Source organism: Lampetra planeri, chromosome 55 (assembly GCF_965212315.1).
Source record: "Lampetra planeri chromosome 55, kcLamPlan1.2.h2, whole genome shotgun sequence".
Lineage (NCBI taxonomy): Eukaryota > Metazoa > Chordata > Hyperoartia > Petromyzontiformes > Petromyzontidae > Lampetra > Lampetra planeri.
The window spans coordinates 2,335,684-2,352,585 of record NC_136161.1 but is presented as its reverse complement, the minus strand read 5'-3'; the positions used below and the strand labels follow the sequence as shown (position 1 = coordinate 2,352,585).

The 16,902-nt window shown below is 43.1% G+C and overlaps 1 protein-coding gene and 1 long non-coding RNA gene across 2 annotated transcripts in view; both read left to right on the top strand.

The window, feature by feature from the left end:
* The window catches only part of LOC144735516 (scavenger receptor cysteine-rich domain-containing protein DMBT1-like), a 376,933-nt gene that overhangs the window by 251,465 nt on the left and 108,566 nt on the right, over positions 1–16,902 (top strand). The gene's annotated exons all lie outside the window — the stretch shown is intronic.
* LOC144735520 (uncharacterized) overlaps positions 8,751–16,902 on the top strand; it is a 29,796-nt gene continuing 21,644 nt past the window's right edge. Inside the window, exons 1-2 of the long non-coding RNA XR_013588646.1 lie at positions 8,751–8,825; positions 8,986–9,018. This is a non-coding gene — a long non-coding RNA (uncharacterized LOC144735520). The remainder of the gene's footprint in view (positions 8,826–8,985; positions 9,019–16,902) is intronic.

The following is a 16,902-nucleotide window of genomic DNA, read 5'->3' as shown; positions in this document are numbered from 1 at the left end:
AGATGCTAATCTAAGTTAATTTCCTTTAACATTCCACACTATTTATTACCTTTACACTATAATACCCCATTACCACTACTTCGGCTACCTTTGTTCTCAAAAACGTATATGAACTCTTGCTGGTAATAGCTTCTCTTCACAAGGCAGCAGACATCGTGCTGCTCACAGCAGACATCGCGGCTGTCGCGATTTTCACCTGAAGATGATGGCTTGTGTTGCTATCGAAGCGTCGTGATTTATTGTTTTATTTCTACCTACGTGACTTTAAAGAAAGGACCTAAGGGTATGGATTCCTGCAGTCACGAAAGCTTAAAATCAAGATTATATTATTACTAGCGGGAAGTTCCCGGCATTGCCCGGGTAAAAAAGGCTGACACACACATCAACTTACACACACTTACAGACATGGACCAACACACACAAACACATAGACTTACAGATATAGTGAATAACTCTGAGACGATAAGACTTGGAGGCACTTCTTTATTTAGCGAACACCATCGGGATTAACACACTTAATATGTAGTCCATCTATTATCAGCGACACTATTTAGTTAGAACAGTTTGTAGGCTGTCTGACTAGCAGCGCCCTGAGATGGTGAAAACGGAGACGACAACGAAGAATGGTGACGATATACTTCAGCAGCACGACGGGGATCCCACTCCAACCACAGCCCGAGGTCCCTGACAGGGGCCCCTTTTATTTTCTCAGCGTGGCCTCGCTCCGCCCTGGCCACGCCCCCTCTCTGGAACCTACTAGTGTATTCCTGAAGCTTCCCAATGGGCCCTCTCTGTGACCTTTCCCCTAAATGTCCCCCTCTCGTATCTCTCATGGCCTTCTGACATCAGTACTGCTAGTACAACGCAGATTTCCTTTTTCACCAGCAGCCAGCACTATGTCACTACACAAAAACAAACATTGTTTACCCATTCTATTGTGCCTGCAAATTGTTGCCTATCATTCTACCACTTTTTGACTACTGTAATGCTGCTTACATATCAGCTCCTAATGAATCACTAAACAGACTCAACCGCCTTCATCATTATGCTCTTCGAGACTATTCCTTGGGCGTTCCTCGGGGCTACGTAACTTTATAGCCCCATGAGTAAAATGTAACTAAAGTCATTAGGCTCGTCGAACACTCAATAATAGTTTTGTTTAAATCAAAGAGAGGTGCGCATCAGTCCTGCCGGTGTTCAGTTGCCACCATGTGGCCATATGAGAATTGAATACGTTAAAATGTTTTCTGATAACCAGTTTCCAAATGGACATAAAAATAGTTACCTAATGGTAGCTATTGCGCACCATCCAAAACCCTTAAATAAATAAAAAGTACAGTTTTACTAAATGTAATTTACTTATATATTAAAATAACAATTACTAAACGTTGCTGGCACAATGCATTGCGAGAGGGTTTGTTATTGTAGGGAATGCAGCTCAAACCCACTGGCATTGATTTACTGGGCCCAATTTGCGTTTCATTACAAAATAATTTAACTGCCCTACATTCCTGAAACTAAATAAAAACATTTTTAATTTCATTCAGATTTATATAGCAGCACCTTAATTTAACGCTCTTTACAAAAAAATGTAAAATTATAAATAAGTTGATAGTGTTTAAAATAAAGAGAGGGGTTATTAAAAGTGGTGGTGTAGTTATGGTGACAGGAGGACATGTGGGAGTGATATCGGTTGGGACAATGATAGAGGTAAGAGTTAGTAATAGGGGTTGGGGAATGTGGTCACCACTGTTCAAGTGTTGGGAGCCAATGCGTCTGCACAGCAAGCTGACAGAAGCTGCCAGGCGAATCTCTCCCATTGTAGTGCCACGGCTTGGCACGCGATGCAGCGAAACCAGATCGGTGGAGGTGAATGCAAACCTAATGTAAAGGAGTTGAACTTAATCTTTATTACGTCTTCCGAAAAAGCATGTTACACATCAGGAAGTTGTTCTGTTCAGTCGCCACCCCGAACCCCCTTCTATTCCACCTTTTATTGTCTTTCCCATGTTTTCTGGAACCTTCCATGACCCTCGACCAATTTCCTTCAACCAATCCCTCATTTAAACTTAGCCTTCCAATGTATATATGTACGTTGAACTTATTTCGCACAGTACATAGGCAATCCACGCGACCACGGGGAGAACATGGAAACTCCAAATGAACATCAGGCATCAGGGTCGGGATCCAATTCACGAACTTCCTGCATATCAGGCGAGGGTGATACCATATCGCTACCATGGCGCCCCTAGTTAAACAAGTGTAGGCTGCAAAGCTTCATGAAGAGCAGGTTGCAGTGACTTGCTGATGGTATCTCCATCTCCACAGCCTCAGGAATGCACACGCCTTAGGCTGCCACTCCTTCATGTGTCACATAACCGACCATAATACGCTAGAGGGAAGTGAACGTGATTGTAGTTTTTGTTTAGCTAGGAAAGCCTCACTGAGGGCAGAGATCAGTGGCGTGCTGCCATGTTTTCGCAATAGGGGAGATATTGCTCTGTGTTATCCAGAATGAGTAATTTACAGGTATTTTTTCAGAAAAATGTTTCAAACTTACCTGTACCTCAATGTACGCCTGAAGATGCACTTCTCCACGCTTCGTTGAACACTTTTCATATTTAATTCTATTGTATTTGCCAAATGTCAATTTTTCTGATACATACATCACATTGCTATGTTGTTGTTGTTTTATAATTTAGTTTAGTTGTCCAATGGAATTGCAACCCACTCTTGTCCAACTTAATATATATCAAAATTTGGATCCTGGTTCACCCTCAAAAACTGTGCCAGGCACAATTATTGTTATGTTTTCTAGTAGTGTTCTTCTGAAAGATGTCTGCAACAGTGCAGCCTTATTTATTAAGTTCTCATAACTAAATACAATACTGGCTCAGCTCTGTAGCAAATATATTTGATGCAAAGGAAATTGATGGAATTATCCATGCTCGCACAAACCGAGAATTACATGAAGATATATTAACACGTAATTACATCAATTTTAAAATAGAAAAGCCCCGTTGAGTGCTGCGTGAAGAAAGTACCACCACGCGTTAGAAGCAGAAACGGAAAAGGAGATGTAGTTTTGCCAAAGTTGTTCAAATTTACTTACAAATTTTGATTTTCTGCCAGTCTAATTGCAGATAAATGTTATACTGTCATAGTGATTTACTACTCAGACGAGCAGTGATGTGGTTCTCATCTGCTGTTTATAGCCTTAAACCAATGGTGGAAGTTCTACATTAATATTTTGGGGACGAGTGTATCAGTAGGAAAACTACAGCTGATCCCGTGAAAATTGGGACTCATTTGTAGACCGCAGTGGTTTGATTGGCTGAATCAACCCCGAATGATGATTTTAACTCGTAGTCTCCCAATTTCGAGCCACTCACTCTGCCGCTGAGCCACCTGGTCAGATAAATCTAAATGGATGAAATAATAGCCATCTCAGATTTTACCTTTTATTGTAATGTCCAATGAAATGAGCTATCAGAAAAGTATTACTGAACCATAACCAGTTGCAACTCGTCTCCAATGTAAACCTGTGAGGTTGGTTGTGCCTTGGTAGAAGTAAAGGATCTTTGCCAATCACAGCACCCGTGGAGATATACACGAGCTGCAGAATCTGCAATCGCACGTACGTCCACACAAAGAATCCGACCCTTAATAGCAAAACTTTATATACCGTGATTCATGCTAATTTCACCCCATAACACTGGACATTCATTATATATAGTGACCAAATCCTATATACTGTACGACTGCTACCAAGCCATTGAAAACCCTACTGCCAAGCAAAGTTTAAAATGAAAAAAAGAATAAAAAAATTGACACAACTAGTTGAGATTTCCATCGTTAACAGAAATCCGTCACAGTAATGATGGACCTATCTGCCTATGGCACTGTGTGACATCACGGCCTGCTGCTGAAGTTGGCCAACATTATTAGACGTTGTTCTACTGTTCACTGAATCCATGTGATGCTCAGCCAAGCAGCGTGTACCTCACTGGTGGCGTTGCCCGCCTCTCCGCCTTCTCTGCCGTTTTTATCCAGTTGGGCTCTGTCACATATGGCCAAGTGAAATCCACTGGGAAAATCAGCAGTGAAGCAGCGTAGCTTGCTGTGGTCTGGGACTCTCTTTGCTGTTGTTTTTTGGCCTGGCCCAAGCTTGGAAATTTGTACACTTAAGCAATTTGAACTTATATACTTTATTTTTATTTACTTATCTTATACTTTGCACTCCGATAGTCTTTTTGGTAGTGTTTCTTGTGACTTTCTGGCCCACCCTACTGAACATCTGTGAAAAGAGCTTCATAGCTCAACGGATTTCTCCAGGATAAAGATTCTGACCTCACTGATGGCAACTTTTCTCAGTCTTTCTCTCAAGTATGTCCGTTCCACGAGCTAAGTGTACTCTGAGCAGCAAAGCACCCTGGTTCAAGACAAACCGCAGCAGCCAACCCTCGGTTGTTTCTATTCTTGAGAACCACGATGGGGTGATAGCCCAACATGTCTTGCTTGTACAATCCAATGCAATCTATACGAAAGCTAAATGCATCTGCATATCAGAATGATGTACTACAGCAGTGGGAAAATTGTATTTGAGACTTCGTCATCCACAGGTACGGAAACATCGGTCGAGGGGCTGGTTTCATTGGCTGTGTAAAATAATTATTCTTCTCTCAAGCATTTGTCACCCACTGATGTGGGGATTTTAAGCCTGGCTTCAGTGACATGTGTTCCGGTTTCCCCCCCTCCACCCCGTCGCTTTATAAAGTAAATATTTGAAGTTTTCGTGACTGCAACAATAGCAATTGTTTCTTGCTGTAGTTGTCCCACCTGATGACGGACGCTTGTGTTGCGCCAGAAACGTCGTGATTTAATTTATGTTATACCTACGTGACTTTACCGAAAGAACCAAAGAGCAAAGTAAATATTGTGAACGTTCCATTGCGTGCCCTAGCTAAAGAGGTTTTTCTTTAGTTATGCTGCTGACATTACATTCATGCCCCAGGCCATGGTCAGTTCACTTATGAAATGAGGAAGTTTTCAAACCGATCGTGTTAGTTAATTTAAACATTTCGATTTAAAGCTTTCGTGACTGCAGGGATTCATCTTCTTGGTTCTTTCGGTAAAGTCACGTAGAAGGGAAGTAATAAAATAATAAAAATAAAACATAATAAAATGAAATAATTCTCACGACGTTTCGGCTACAACGCAAGCAGCCGTCTTCAGGTGAAGAATGAGACACTACCAAGCTAGGAGCTTATATATAAACTGGGTTGGAGGTGGAAGAGCGCCTTAACAAAAAGAATGTGCATATGAAGAGGAATTTCAGATGTTAGTGTAAATGCGTTTGGTATTACCTTAGAGTCGCGGCATCTCTTCAGAAAGGTGAGAGACTCGATTAGCTGAGCCTTCTTATTACGGAGCTTGTTGAAGGATCTCAAAGTTATGTGCAAACCCTCCCCGTAGAGGCGGTTAAATTTCGATTTAAAGCTTTCGTGACTGCAGGGATTCATCTTATTGGTTCTTTCGGTAAAGTCACGTAGAAGGGAAGTAATAAAATAATAAAAATAAAACATAATAAAATGAAATAATTCTCACGACGTTTCGGCTACAACGCAAGCAGCCGTCTTCAGGTGAAGAATGAGACACTACCAAGCTAGGAGCTTGGTAGTGTCTCATTCTTCTTGGTTTGATTGGCTGAATCAACCCCGAATGATGATTTTAACTCGCAGTCTCCCAATTTCGAGCCACTCACTCTGCCGCTGAGCCACCTGGTCAGATAAATCTAAATGGATGAAATAATAGCCATCTCAGATTTTACCTTTTATTGTAATGTCCAATGAAATGAGCTATCAGAAAAGTATTACTAAACCATAACCAGTTGCAACTCGTCTCCAATGTAAACCTGTGAGGTTGGTTGTGCCTTGGTAGAAGTAAAGGATCTTTGCCAATCACAGCACCCGTGGAGATATATACGAGCTGCAGAATCTGCAATCGCACGTACGTCCACACAAAGAATCCGACCCTTAATAGCAAAACTTTATATACCGTGATTCATGCTAATTTCACCCCATAACACTGGACATGCATTATATATAGTGACCAAATCCTATATACTGTACGACTGCTACCAAGCCATTGAAAACCCTACTGCCAAGCAAAGTTTAAAATGAAAAAAAGAATAAAAAAAATTGACACAACTAGTTGAGATTTCCATCGTTAACAGAAATCCGTCACAGTAATGATGGACCTATCTGCCTATGGCACTGTGTGACATCACGGCCTGCTGCTGAAGTTGGCCAACATCATTAGACGTTGTTCTACTGTTCACTGAATCCATGTGATGCTCAGCCAAGCAGCGTGTACCTCACTGGTGGCGTTGCCCGCCTCTCCGTCTTCTCTGCCGTTTTTATCAAGTTGGGCTCTGTCACATATGGCCAAGTGAAATCCACTGGGAAAATCAGCAGTGAAGCAGCGTAGCTTGCTGTGGTCTGGGACTCTCTTTGCTGTTGTTTTTTTTGCCTGGCCCAAGCTTGGAAATTTGTGCACTTAAGCAATTTGAACTTATATGCTTTATTTTATTTACTTATCTTATACTTTGCACTCCGATAGTCTTTTTGGTAGTGTTTCTTGTGACTTTCTGGCCCACCCTACTGAACATCTGTGAAAAGAGCTTCATAGCTCAACGGATTTCTCCAGGATAAAGATTCTGACCTCACTGATGGCAACTTTTCTCAGTCTTTCTCTCAAGTATGTCCGTTCCACGAGCTAAGTGCACTCTGAGCAGCAAAGCACCCTGGTTCAAGACAAACCGCAGCAGCCAACCCTCGGTTGTTTCTATTCTTGAGAACCACGATGGGGTGATAGCCCAATATGTCTTGCTTGTACAATCCAATGCAATCTATACGAAAGCTAAATGCATCTGCATATCAGAATGATGTACTACAGCAGTGGGAAAATTTTATTTGAGACTTCGTCATCCACAGGTACGGAAACATCGGTCGAGGGGCTGGTTTCATTGGCTGTGTAAAATAATTATTCTTCTCTCAAGCATTTGTCACCCACTGATGTGGGGATTTTAAGCCTGGCTTCAGTGACATGTGATTGGCTGAATCAACCCCGAATGAAGATTTTAACTCGCAGTCTCTCAATTTCCAGCCACTCACTCTGCCGCTGAGCCACCTGGCCAGATAAATCTAAATGGATAAAATAATAACCATGTCAGATATGCTTTCATTATAATGTCCAATGAAAATGAGCTATCGGAAAAGTATTACTAAACAAGAACCAGTTGCAACTCGTCTCCAATGCAAACCTGTGAAGTTGGTTGTTCCTTGGTGGAAATTAAGGAGCTTTGCCATTCAGATGACCCGTGATGATATACACGAGCTGCAAAATCTGCAATCGCACGTACGTCCACACAAAGCGACCAATCCTTAATAGCAATACTTTATATAGCGTGATTCATGCTAATTTCACCCTTAACACTGTACATTAATTATATATGAGGACCAAATCCTATATACCGTACAGCTACTACCAAGCCACTGAAAACCCTACTGCCAATGCAAAGTTTAAAATGAAAATAATAATAATAATAATAATAATAAAAATTACACAACTAGTTGAGATTTCCATCGTTAACAGAAATCCGGCACAGTAATGATGGACCTCTCTGCCTATGGCACTGTGTGACATCACAGCCTGCTGCTGAAGTTGGCCAACATCATCAGACGTCGTTCTACTGTTCACCAAATCCATGTGATGCTCAGCCAAGCATAGTTTCCAGGGTGCACCTCATTGGTGGCGTTGCCCGCCTCTGCGCCTTCTGCGCCGATTTTACCCAGCTGGCCTCTTGTCACATATGGCCAAATGAATTCCACTGGGAGAATCAGCAGTGAAGCAGCGTAGCTTGCTGTGGTCTGGGATTCTCTTTGCTGTTTTTTCGCCTGGCCCAAGCTTGGAAATTGGTGCACTTAAGCAATTTGAACTTATATAATTTATTTTTATTTAATTACATATTTTAAACTTTGCACTCCGATCGTTTTTTGTCGTGTTTGTTGTTGTGACTTTGTGGCCCACCCTACTGAACATCTGTGAAAAGAGCTGCATAGCTCAACGGATTTCTCCAGGATAAAGATTCTAATTCTGACCTCACTGATGACAACTTTTCCCAGTCTTTCTGTCAATTATGTCCGTTCCACGAGTGAAGCGCACTCTGAGCAGCAAAGCACCCTGGTTCAAGACACACCGCAGCAGCCAACCCTCGGTTGTTTTAATTCTTGAGAACCACGATGGGGTGATAGCCCTTCGTGTCTTGCTTGTACAATCCAATGCAATCTATACGAAAGCTAAATGCATCTGCATATCAGAATGATGTACTATGGCAGTGGGAATATTTCATTTGAGCCTTCGTCATCAACAGACACAGAAACATCGGTCTGTGTAAAATAATTATTTTTCTCTCAAGCATTTGCCACCCACTGATATGAAGATCTTAAGCCTGGCTTCAGTGAAATGTGTTGTGGTTTTCCCCCCTCCACCCTGTCGCTTCATAAAGTAAATATTGTGAAGGTTCCATTGCGTGCCCTAACTAAAGAGGTGTGCAATTGTTATGCTGCTGACATTACATTCATGCCCCAGACCATGGTCAGTTCACTTATGAAATGAGGAAGTTTTCAAACCGGTGGTGTTAGTGAATTTAAACATTGCTCACCACACTGCTCAGTGATAAAGAACAACGGGAGTGGCGGAGATGGCAGGGATTTGGGTCTCTCCGCATCTTCTGCTGTGGATTTCAGTGATAGCTCAGACAGGTAATTTATTATATGCTATTTATGCTCATGACGTGCATAATTATTCTTTTTTCATGTTTTGTGGATCACGTATTGCAATTGTATGTTGAAACAAATGTTTGTAATTGCATTGAACTGCGATGCCTTTGTTTGCTTAGCATGAATACTCTTCTCTTTCCAGGTCAAACACAGACGACGACGACTACAATTGCATGTAAGCAACACTGCCTCATTTCACTTGTTCTTGTCAGCAGTTCTTGCTCTCTGGGAAAATTACAAGTCTGACTTGCCATACAATGTTATTGTCAGTGGTGTTTTGGAGAACATAAGTAACACAATAAACACATAGACAGTGCACCTCCTTCCAATAGCTGTCGTTCCACATAACACATGTTTTACACATCCCATCAATCGGAAATACAAATAAACCTCTCATAAACTTGATTTGGAGCTTTTGTGACTGCCGGAATTACTCTTTGGTTCTTTCGGTAAAGTCACGTAGGAAGAAAAAATAAATTAAATAATAGCATACGACGTTTCGATTGCAACACAAGCAATCGTCATCAGGTACGAATGAATTAGAAAACAAACCTAGTAAACTTAGAAATATAATGCAATACAACACAGAGAGTCGGCTAACATGACAGTCAACACGCCACCTGGTTGATTACGTTATTCCAAAGATTGCTAAGTTTGAGAGAGAGACAAAACGCAGACACGGACACATATGTGTATGTCTATTGTCTCTCTCTCAAATTTAGCAATCTTTGTAAGAACGTAATCAACCAGGTAGGGTGTTCACAGTTATGTTAGCCGACTCTGTGTTGTATTGCATTGTATTTCTAAGTTATCCAGGTTTGTTTTCTCATTCATTCGTACCTGATGATGATTGCTTGTGTTGTAATCGAAACGTCGTATGCTATTATTTAATACATTTTTTCTTTACACCTGACTTTACCGAAAGAACCAAAGAGTAAAACCTCTCATGACTAATTAGGAGAAAGCCTTTCCAGTATTATTTTACTTTAAATATTCATCCTGGATATCTCTTGAAATAGGTCCCATGGATAGAATTACTTGACCCGAGCTATTGATTCTTTGATTTTTTTATTGTCTCTGTGCTGTTAGAATTGTGGCATTGTTTCCTGGTGTAACAGTGGTGTAGTTCAATTAGTTTTAGGGACAATGCATACATTATTATCAAAGCACGTTTGTTTGCATGTTTTATCACAAGCATTGTGTGATAAAATGCAAACTTGATGCCGTATGATAATAGATGTAGATTTGGTGTTTGAACATCTTAATACCTTCTGTATTCTTGCTAGATACAGTAAAATTTATTATAATTGTTTTATTATCTTGATACTGACAAAAAGGGTCCCATCGATATAGAATATATTGTTTGCAAGGGTGTCCATGGTGTTGACTGACACCTACATTGCAAGTGCATAAACACACGTGAGTTTTATGTATCAGGATACTCGGGGAAATGTTTCAATCTTCCTCAAGTTAGGACTTGCATATCGAACTTCCTAAACGTGATTACCACAGTGATTTTATGATAGACTGATCCACATGGATTTACTGAAATACGCTGCATTCTATTTCGATTTAAAGCTTTCGTGACTGCAGGGATTCATCTTCTTGGTTCTTTCGGTAAAGTCACGTAGAAGGGAAATAATAAAATAATAAGAATTAAACATAATAAAATAAACTTCTCACGACGTTTCGGCCACAACACAAGCAGCCGTCCTCAGGTGAAGAAACAGAGCTGTCGGGAAGACAGCGTCACAATGAACACCGCCAAGCTTGGCAGCGTATATTTAAGCTGGGTCGGCATTCATCGTGTTTCTCACTTAACAGCGTGGGTTGAGTAAAGATCGCTATCTTCCACTCCGGTATCGGTAGTGATAGAGATTGAGATAGGGGTTGGGGTAGTAATAATGGTAGGGGTAGTGATCGGGGTAGTAATAATAATCATGCAATTTATGACGCGCGCAAATTTGCGGACGTAACGGCCGCAACCCAGAGGCGCGGAGCCAAGCTCAGAGTCGCTCGAAAGCATGATTATAGAGGTGAGTTTTTAAGTCTTACTTGAAGCAGACGATTGAGGTGATGCTGCGAATGTGCAGAGGGATAGCGTTCCAGACTGTTGGGGCTGCCACCGAGAAGCGGCGCATAGACACGACCATCCTGGATCTTGGTATCAAGAGGAGGTCGTGAGTCGCGCTGCGCAGGCATCTGCCGTGTGCTGAGCTGCAAGTTGTCAATAATGAAGAAAGCTACGGCGGGCAGGCAGATGTGAAGGCATTCTGGCAGAGGCAGGCGATCTTGTATAGAGGTAGTTATAGGGGTTGGGGTGGACATGGTTGTAGCTGGGATGCAGGGGCAGGGAGAAGCAGGATGATTATGATGATGACGCTGGGCTCGATGGGGGTTATGGTCAGGGAGGAATAGAAGCAGGTTGAAGATGGTTGATCTGTGTACTGCAGTGGAAGTTATTTCAAGTGAAGGGCAGCGAGAAGGGAGCACGAGTGAGAGACTGGGCGCAGGGTGATGAGGGAGGCACAGCGAGGGACGGTAGAGATTGGAAACGTAGAGGACGGGATGAGACAGAGTAGTACGATATGATAGAAGCAAGATGGGGTGGTGGGGCAAGCCCATGAAGGGATTTATAGACTTAGAGAAATGTAAACAGACCGCGATAGGAGACAGGGAGCCAGACGAGTTAGGAAAGTCGAGTAGAAGTGTGGGAATCGAAAATTTAATGAAATTATGCTAATTTATGTAATTGTGCAAATTAGGCTCAGCTTCGTTATCTAGAGGTGTATTACCAATCGTGATTAATACGGTGAAAAATGTGTAATTTTATTCAGTTATGCAAGTATATGCAATTATGCTAATTAGGCTTAGTTTCGTTGTCTCGGGGTGTATTACCATTCGTGATAATAAAATTACTATCGCTTTAACTTTTATTGATTATACACTGGTCAACAAAAAAAAAAATTTCTGGCCTGGACCTTTGCAGCTGTTTTAGACTAATTGCAGGGTGCTGATTCCAAATCTGATCTCAGATTTGCTCTATCACATCTTATTTTATGCTATCGGCATACCCCATTTGCATTGATTTTACCCGAAATTAACTCTGTCACTTATGATTGCAAGTTGTTGCGAGTCAGTGACTGCTTTAGTGTTAAAATATGGTGCTGTATTTTTAGGATAGTGTGTTTATAATATCATTTTATGTAGATATCCACATTTATTTAATATTTTTTTTCTGCAGTTTTTATTGAAAATGCAATAATTGATATCTCAGAAACCTGATGTAATAGACAAAAACTGATGCCAGATTTGGAATCAGCACCCCAAAATTACCTACCTTAAAACCGTTGGAATACCTTATGCCAGAAAATGTGTGTTGACCAGTGTTACGTTTAAGTGTAATTATGTCAGCTTTCAGAATTCAGGACTCACCGCAGGATACAGTTCTTAATATTAAGATTATTATGCATGAACCTAGGAAGGAACCACTCAGACTCTTCTGTGTTAAGCAATTTTAATATCTAAAAACACTCTAATATGTGAACACACTTATTCTCGGAATTGTCAACACAGTACTCCTGGAGATGTCCTACTCATTGATCTGTAAAATTAACCCACAATGGTTACGTTTGTTAAAACTGAGCAACAGAACAATCGGCTAATTCCTCAGAGTAACGCGTCCATACACGGCGATAGGAACAGTGATAAAGAGACATGTGCCCATAGAAAAAAGTAGGCATTAATTAATTAATTGATTGGTGAGATTATGTAATGAAAGAATGTCCCGAAACAATAGCATACTTACAAGTGTGTAGGTTTGGCTAACATATGCTTATCAATTGGCTAATGGCACATCAATGAATTCGCGGACAAGATTAGGTGATCAAAGAGACATCTCAATATTCATGTGATGTGTAGATTTGTAACATAGATGATTATAAATGCATAGTGAGCGACTTCCGACACACGTCTAGTAGAAGGCTTCTTATTTATTAAGAGCACACAGGGCGATACACTTCGTAGCGCGGCTACACCTAGGCTGTCGAAACACGCAGCCCATCTCCGTCCTGTGCTACGCTGGCTGGTCGACGAGCGTAGCGGCGGCGACGGAGTTGGTCTTGCAGAAGAACAGCCACGTGGTCGAAGACGAAGAGATGATGATGGCAGTGACGCTAACAGGACTCAGACCCCACACTAACAGCCCCGAACTTCTGGTTCCTCTGATTCGGGGCTCCTTATATCTGCCTGGTAAAGCCAAGCTCCACCTCTGGCCACGCCCCCTTTACAGAACCTTCGGGTTGGTTCCCAGAGCTTCTGACTGACTCCGCTCCCACAGGCCGGCAGGTGTCACCCTGTCAATACATAACCCCCCCCCCCACCGTGGTGAAAAATTAGCGGTCCCGGCTACCAATAATACTGAAAATGCAAGAACCATAAAAGCACCCCAAGAACATGAACGTAATAACAAAATGTTTTTTTGAGTAGGGCAGAGCGATCTACAATAAAGGGGGGGAATTTAAACAACAAGTTATAGAGGCAGGAGAACAGCAATATGAACAGAGGGGGAAAGAAAAAAAAACCTTCTATAAACCATGCAATGCAACCCCCTTGATCCCCACATAACCCCGCACCCAACGGTTTCATCGAAATTTGCGACATTCGGACTGGCCTCTCGCCGCCGGTCCGTCCATCGGGACAATCTTCACATCACTGACCGGAAATATGGATCATGGGCCCCGCCGGTTTGGGGTTCAGAAGCTGCGGGCGGCACAATACAGTCCTCCTGATGCACACTGTCCCTCTGCGTTTCCCCCGGCTCGTCGGACATACCAGACACTGGTCGTGTACAACGTTTTGATGATGAGGAGGAATATAGGGCTTCAACTGCGATGGATGAACAAACCAACGGCGACGGCCAACTCGTATGCGCACGCACTGCGGCCATTTGAAATGCACTACTTCCACAGGACCCTGCCATGGGTGATACAATTCGAGGGACGTTCCCAATGGCACTTACAGGCAATGCAACCATGCATGCCCAATCCCCCACAGTCCAATGTTACTCATGGTCCCTCCTTCCGAATTTCGTTTGTTGGCTGCCTGTTCCTTGGCAGTGTTTAATTTCACCGCTTCTTTAACTGCTGAAACACATTTCAAGGTGATTAACAAGGGCGCAGGCAATTTAGATTTCCATTTTTTTCAGACAATCCCAATTGAATCTCTATAGGAGGTTCACTCTCCCTCTCATACATGAGAAAAGAAGGCGAAAATCCAATGGCAGCGTGGGGTGCCGGAACATGCTGCTCTGACAGCATGACTAAGCATAGCTGTCAGAGTTCTATGAAACCGTTTTATCATCCCGTTCATCTGGGGATGGTACGGGGAACTTCAAATATCATCAGTGCCTAGCACATCGCAAACTTCTCATTAAAGCTTAGAGGAAAAATTTCTGCCCTGATCCGTGAGAAGCTGCTCAGGTTCACCCGAGTCCAACACATAGAAAAAGGATATAGTTGGTTTTGACATATAATAATCATTTTGTTTGTGTGCAGACAACTTTTTTTTATTGCTTCTTTCGCTAACCTCACGTAGATAGAAACCTATTATTTATTTAATCACCTTGCAAATATTAAATTCCTTTTTTGTGCGTACAGGCATATTATTTTTCATTTTCTTGCTTCTTTTGCTAGACGCACGTACATAAAAACATATCATTTACATAACCTTGGAAATATTAACGTAATATTGTTTGTGTGCGCGAACATATGATTTCATTTTCTTCTTTCTCTAAACTTACGTACATTTAAACCTATTTTTTTAATAATCACCTTGCATTTATACGACTAATTATGTTTGTGTGCAGACAACTCATTTTTCACAATTTACTTGCTTTTTTATGTGTGTGCCTATGTCTTTGTGTCTGTGTGAGTCCATCTGCGTGTCAGCGACGGTCGCTTTGTATTTGTGTGTGCCGATGTGTATGTGTAAGTGCAAGTGTGTGCTTAAGTTCACGTGTGTGTGCGAGTCTATGTGTGTGTCAGTCGATGTGTGTGTCAGTCGATGTGTGTGTCAGTCGATGTGTATGTTTGAGTTCATGTGTGTGAGTGTCAGAGTCGATGTGTTTGTGTGTGTGAGTCCATGTGTGCGTGTAAGTCGATGTTTACTTGTTTGTAAGTCGATGTGTGTGTGCGAGTCAATGTGTCTTTGTGTGTAGGGCTTTGTGTGTGTCAGTCTGTATATGTGTGTGTGAGTCTTGTGTGTGTGTAAGTCGGCAAAAACAACTCCCTACCTCCCCGTGGTGCCGGACGGGCAACGTTGTCGTGGACAGTGCTGTGAGGTGGAGGGCCAATTCCGATTGGACTTTCCCCTCAGGCCGTTTGTGACCACCACAGCGGCTACATGGGGGCTCTGGACGGGTGCAAAGGGCTGGTATCCCCTCCACCTTCAATAAATTATCACTAAACCACGTGAAAAATATGCAATTAATAAGCGTGTGCCGGAGGCTCCAGGGGGACAGGCATCTATGATGTCTCCTGGCCAAACCGCATTTGGCGGAGCCAGGAGATTGAATCTTTACTCTCGGGGCTCCTACCGAAACAACAAAAAGCCACTACGTGTGGCCACATGGAATGTTCGAACGCTCACTGCGGAGGAGAGGCTGCCACTCCTCTGTCGGGAGCTGGACCGGTACCCGCCTGGATCTCTGTGGCAATCAGGAGGTCTGGTGGACCAGCTCTCGCTCCTGCCACCATGAGGGGTGGACAGTCCTCTACTCGGGGCAGAAGACTGCCAAACAACAGGGTGTGGCTCTTATTCTGAACAAAATAATGAAGGGGACGTGGGAGCATAGCGGTGAGGTGTGGGAAGCTGTAAACCCCAGGCTAATTTGGGCTCGCCTTCCCATCAATTGGAGGCGAGGAGTGGTGGTCATGGTTACTTATGCCCCCACCGAATATGAACATCCATGGAGGGATGCAGGCAAGGCCGATGAGTCAGATGCCTTCTATGACCTCCTGTCACAGGTGCTGGCTAAAGTGGCCCCTCGGGTTAGAGTCATCTTGTTGGGTGACTTCAATGCCCGAGTTGGTCATGATGCTGGCACCTGGTCTGGAGTGATTGGAAGGCATGGGCCAGATCAGCTCAATAACAATGGTAGGCTGCTGCTAGATTTTTATGCAGCCCATGGGCTTGTAATTACCAACATGCTGTTTCGGCATCGGCGCATCCACACAACATCATGGACGCATGCTGGGTCCAAGCAAGAACATCTGCTGGACTACAGAGTGATGGACCAGCGGATGTGAGCCCATGTCCTTGACACCAGGACCCACCGTGAAGCTGATCTGCCCTCTGACCATCGACTTGTCATCTATAAGATGCGCCTGCTATTCTTCCACTCCGGTGGTGGGTGTACATCCAGGACCCCATTGCAACCTAAGGTGGCCTGGTCTCAGCTAGCTGATGGAAGTTGCAAGTGAGAATTTAATCATCGCTTGCGGCTGGGGTTGGCATCGTCCCCCACTCCTCCTGATGTCGAGGGTAAATGGGCAAAGTTTACTACTGTGACTCGTGCAACTGCAATGGCTGCTTTGGGTACGCGGTCCAGATCTCCCCAGAGACCCTGGCTGACAGAGGAGATGTTCAAGCTGGTTGAGAAAAAGCGACAGGCCCACTCTCATCGGCTACAGCATCCCATGGCAGAGAATGAGGAGGCTTACCGCAGCCTTCGCTCGGAGTTTCAGAGAGCCATGAGGCGCTGTAAGAATGGGTGGTGGTCGCGGGTTGCTGAGGAGATGGAGTCTGCCTCAATGGCCCACGATCAAAAATCCCTATTTAACTCCATCAAAAAGTAACCTGCAGCGCCACACCTATTACCATAATTAGGGGATAGAACGGTGATCTAGTCTTCGACACCCAGGAACAGGTTTGCAGATTTGCTGAGCATTTCTGTGAGGTCCTGGGGGTGGAGGAATCCCTCAGCCTGTAAAACATCATGGGACAAAGTGGGAATGACCCTGCTGAGGTGGCGGTGCCTCAAATATTGGAGGAGGAAGTC